The 4,874-nt window shown below is 57.9% G+C and overlaps 1 long non-coding RNA gene and 1 pseudogene across 1 annotated transcript; one reads left to right on the top strand and one right to left on the bottom strand.

Annotated features, from left to right (window-relative positions):
- Positions 1-652: 652 nt before the first annotated feature.
- Positions 653-3,933, bottom strand: LOC112548134. The gene is made up of 3 exons (XR_003091962.1): positions 3,734-3,933; positions 2,788-2,896; positions 653-828 (listed from the first exon to the last, which is right to left on the bottom strand). It is a non-coding gene; the product is annotated as an uncharacterized LOC112548134 (long non-coding RNA).
- Positions 3,934-4,651: 718 nt separating this feature from the next.
- The window catches only part of LOC102386299, a 5,631-nt pseudogene continuing 5,408 nt past the window's right edge, over positions 4,652-4,874 (top strand).

The following is a 4,874-nucleotide window of genomic DNA, read 5'->3' as shown; positions in this document are numbered from 1 at the left end:
CTTCCAAACACCTATTTTAAGTTCCCAGCACGTGCTAAACAACCTGGAGCAGGTGTGGAGTCGTGTCCCCGCCGAGGTCAGAGAGGCCTATGGGCAGCAGTACTTCGACCACTGTGAGTCCCAGTGGGACGCCCCTGGGCCCAGGGAATGGGGAGGGTTCAGCGCCTGTCCAGGCTGCCACAACGGTGCTCAGATTGTCCCCAGCGCTCCCCTGTCCCTTGTGCTGCTCGTTCCCACATCCCAGCCCAGCTGGGCTGCTCACAGCCAGATTTTTTTTTCTGTACAGACTCTGAGTTAATCAGAAAGGATTTCTGCATGCGATATAGTGACAACCTCCGCCTGGTCACCGACGCCATGGAGCACGCGCTGACGGCCCAGCACCCCCGCTCGTGGGCAGACCTCGTGCTGACCTGCTCCCAGCCCAAGCCTGCCCAGGGCATCTAGGCAGCAAAGTCCCTGCGAGCCAGGTGCCACAGAGCAGAGATGCCCCGAGTGCTACTGGGGTGTCCCAGGGCCACTTGTGGGAGGTGGACCTGCTCTTCTCTGGCTGAAATCCAAACACCGCTGGGGCTGGGCTGGGCACACCTCTGAGCACAGGACCTGGGAGCTTTACAATAAGGGGCAGTGGGGAGGGAGTCGCTCGTGTCCTTGTCTTTTGCTGTTACACACCGTCGCCAGAAGAAGGGGGTGTTGGAAGAGTCGGGTAGGCTGGACACTCACCCCGTTCCCTGGCTCCTTGCAGCGGCCTTGCTCGGTGACTCACGTTCCAGCAAAGGGCGAGAGAAGCAGGGGCGATGCTTCCACCCGAGGGATGGGGCAGATGCTGTTCTGTGTGTAACAAAGAAATAAAGGTGGTGGGTGAAAGACCGAACTCTGGGGCTCTATGCGAGTGGTGGGTGCGGGTGTTGTGCGTTCTCTGGGTGACTCCATGCACAGACATTTTAGGCCAGGCTGTTCTCCCTGCCAGTGCAGGTAGTGCCTGAGCCGTAGAGTCATCCTGATCCATGGGAAATGCCAGACAAATCCACCTCCCTCAGCCTCCACCTCGGGCATTTTTCCAGGAGCTCAGCTCTCCTCTCTCCCGAGCCTGGGTCATCCTGCAACATGCATGTAGGGCCTGGTCCTTGGAGCTGGCAGCTGCCGGCACTTTGGGGAACAGGCTTCAATGAAGTCTGAGCTCCAGGGCTAATTGCAGATCAGGCTTCCTCCTAGGCAGGGCCTGTGGTGGATCAGCAGGGGGCCTGCTGTGCTGAGCCACCCCCCTCACTGCACCCATCCACCTCTGAGTGTCTCCCCTGGGGTGCCTCACGTCTGGCCGTCGCCCTTCCTGGAGCACACCCGCAAGCCTGGGGTAACCGCTGCCACCACCCAGGGTCTGATCTTTATTCGGGCCTGTGCCCTACAGGCCTTGTAGACCTTGAGGGTGGCTTGATCCACTGTGAGAACCTGGGGTGCTTCCTTTAGCCTGAATAGTACATAACGTAGCCTCCTTTAGTCAGCTGAGCACAGGGAGCATCTAGGCAGACCCAATCCCTCTCCCCAGAAGCTCACCACACTTGTTATAGTGGAGAGCTTTATTGGTTAAAGAGGGTGGGCTTGGGGAAGGGTACAGGATAGGGAAGGATCACAGAATAACCCTACAGCAAACAGTGTCAGCGTGGTAGCTGGGTGATATGCTTCTACGTTACAGTAAGCTATATATCTAGATAAGTTGCAGGTAGCTTAGTCACTTCTGCATCTTGCGAGAGAGAGAGAGAGAGAGAGAGAGAGAGAGCGAGAGAGAGGGATTGAGAGCTGCAGATGTTCCAGTTGCTGTGTGACCCTTAACATGGCTGCTTGCCTCTCCCTGGGCAGTTGTAGGTTTATATAGTCCTTTTGACATCACCCCTGAGACCGAATTACAGCCAGGTGTTGTGGGGTGCCAACTGATCAATGGAAAAAGAATCACTGCTCCCCTGCGAGAGCAAGAGGAGCTTGAGCCCAGACAGCTAGGCCCACCCCCTCTCACCTGGCCCAGGTCGGGTAGGTAAACTTTTGGATGCAGCATCGCAGTCTCCAAGGCCGCCCATGCTCAGAACTTCCCCAACGGACGGGACCTTGGTTTCAAGCCTCCAGCGCTGACAATGGAGCAATGCTCCAGTAACCAGTGACAGCAGCTCCCTCTACCCCTGCAGCTCTATGCCCGATCCACAATGCCAGCACTGGGATGTGCCCATGCTGGGTCTGTCCTGGTCCACATCTTTCCCACTGGGCAACTCCCTCAGCTTTGAAGCCTGGAACAAGCACACGGGCTGCTAGTGCTTGGGCCATAGTAGCCATTGGCCGCCAGTCCCTTCTCTGCCCTGGGGCCCCCACCATCTGAGCAGTGGAGTGGGCAGAGAGGTTGCTCCCCCCAAGGATTATATCTGCACTTACTCCTGCTCCCACCAGGTGGGGCCCCAAGCTCCTCTACCGCCCGCTCAGCTACCTGTCGACCTCGTGGGCAGACCTTGTGCTGACCTGCTCCCAGCCCAAGCCTGCCCAGGGCATGTAGGCAGCAAAGTTCCTGGGAGCCAGGAGCCGCGCAGGGGAGATGCCCCTGGTGCCCCTAGCTGAAATCCAAACAACGCTGGGGCTGGGCTCTGCAAGGGGCCACGGGCAGCAGCAGCCCACACCTCTGAGCACGGGATGTGGGAGCTATACAAGAGGGGCAGTAGGGAGGGAGTTGTGCGGGCCCTTGTCTTTTGCTGTTACACACTTCGCCAGAAGAAGCAGGTGTTGGAAGAGCTGGGCAGGTTGGACACTCACCCTGTTCCCTGACTCCTTGCAGCGGCCTTGCTCGGTGACTCATGTTCCAGCAAAGGGCAAGAGAAGCAGGGGCGATGTTTCCACCAGAGGGGATGGGGCAGATGCTGTTCTGTGTGTAACAAAGAAATAAAGGTGGTGGGTGAAAGACCGAACCCTGGAGATGCTAAGGGGTTGGTGGGAGGCGGGGTGAGAGCGCAGCTCTGCATATTCTCCCGGTGACTCTATGCACGGGCTTGTTAGGGCAGGCCGCTCTCCTTGCCACTGCATGATAGCCCAAGGTGTGGAGACACCCTGATCCATAGGCAATCCTAAACAAAGCCACCTTCCTGAGCCCGGATGATGTTTTCCCAGGACGTGACCTTTCCTCCCTCCCCAGCCTGGGCCTGCCTGGGACGTATGCACAGGGGCTGCTCCCTGGAGCTGACATCCGCAGGTGCTTTGGGGGACAGGGTCCAGTGAAGTTTGTCCTCCCCAAGCAAGGGCAGATCAGGCCTCCTTCCCCAGGCAGGGCCCATCCAAGTCAGGCAGTCAGGAGGCAGCTCTCACTAGCCCTGCAAGCAGCATCCCGGGCTCCGGCAGGCAGGGCTCAGAGCTTCCCCAAAGCAGGGGCCTTGGTTTCAGGCCTTCAACACTGAGAAGAGAGCTGCAGTTTCCCACTGCGAAGCTCAGGGCCACACACCCGGGACTGAACTCACAACTCTCTCCCCTCCCTCGGGGGTCTTTAAGAGAAGGCTGGATAGGCATCTGGCTGGGGTCATCTGACCCCAGCGCTCTTTCCTGCCCAGGGCAGGGGGTCGCACTCGATGATCTGTTGAGGCCCCTCCCGACCCTGGCATCTAGGAATCTATGAAACTTTCTGGTCCCTAGCTGGCCACACAAGCCCCTTGGCCACAGAGCCCGACAACAGAGTAACGCTCCAGTAACCAGTGGCGGCAGACCCCTTTACCTGCACTCTTCAGGTTATCCCCGCAGCTCTGTGCCCAATCCACCACCGGCCACTGGCACCTGCCTCTGCTGGGTCTGTCCTGGTCCACATCTTTCCCACCAGGCAACTCCCTGGCCTTTGAAGCCAGCACATGGGTGGCTTGGGTCATAGCAGCCCTTGGCAGCCAGCACCTTCTCTGCCCTGGATACCAGGAGGGAGTTTCTCCATGCCCAGGCTCAGGACTGCACTTCCTCCACTCCCATCAGGCTGGTTCTGGCTCCTCCCTGCCTGTTCCCTCCCATGCCCTGGGGCCACCAGGACAAGTGAGAGCTTGGGACATCCGGTTATTCCTCTATGCTGTCCAAGTCAAGATGCAAGGACACCAGGACATGGGAAGAAACCTGCCTCCCTGCTCATCCTTTGAGCATGTAGCTCCTGAGTAGGGGTCAGGCGAGTTTTTTGGGTTGGGGTTTTTTTTTTAATATTTTGGAAAACTTTTCATGTTCCAGGTCGCATTAGCCAGATCAGTTCTGAATCCTTTGAATCGTTCAAAAACCATATGTGGTCCTGCTACTGGCAAGTCCCCTGCACCCCAAGTCTGGGGCTTCAGATACTTCCTACTACTTGACCTCAGGCCTGCCCCCAGGTCTGTCCGACACAAGGAAATCAACACTACAGAGGCTGTTCTGGGCACAGGAACAAACAGAAATCTACTCTTGGGCTCCCCACAGGCAGAAATACCAACACTGGGACTCACGCACACACATGTGTTCACATGCACCGACTGAAGGGCCTCACCTTTCTATCATCACCTGGCTGCTGTCTCAGCTCCCTCCTCCATCGCCTCCATCCTGATCTGGGGGAGTTGTTCACAATTTGCTAATCAGCAGAGGAAGGAGGATGACCCACCGGGCGGGACCTGAAATCCAGGGTGGAGACCTCGGTGCAGATAGCATTTCCCTTCCAGTTAGCCTGCAGAGCACCTGGGAACGGGAGCACTGCCAGGGGTCTCCAGGGCTGGGACACGGATTTCCAAGGTAAGGTACTGCCTGAGGCAGGCTGCCTGGGATGCACTTGCCAACTGCTCCCAGCTGCCACCTCGTCCTGCCATGTACAAGGATGCATAGAGGCTGTTGGACAGTACCACCAGGGTCCGTGAGTT

Source organism: Alligator sinensis, unplaced genomic scaffold (genome assembly GCF_000455745.1).
Source record: "Alligator sinensis unplaced genomic scaffold, ASM45574v1 scaffold265_1, whole genome shotgun sequence".
In the NCBI taxonomy this organism is placed as follows: Eukaryota; Metazoa; Chordata; order Crocodylia; family Alligatoridae; genus Alligator; species Alligator sinensis.
This window is presented reverse-complemented; position numbering and strand designations above follow the sequence as displayed.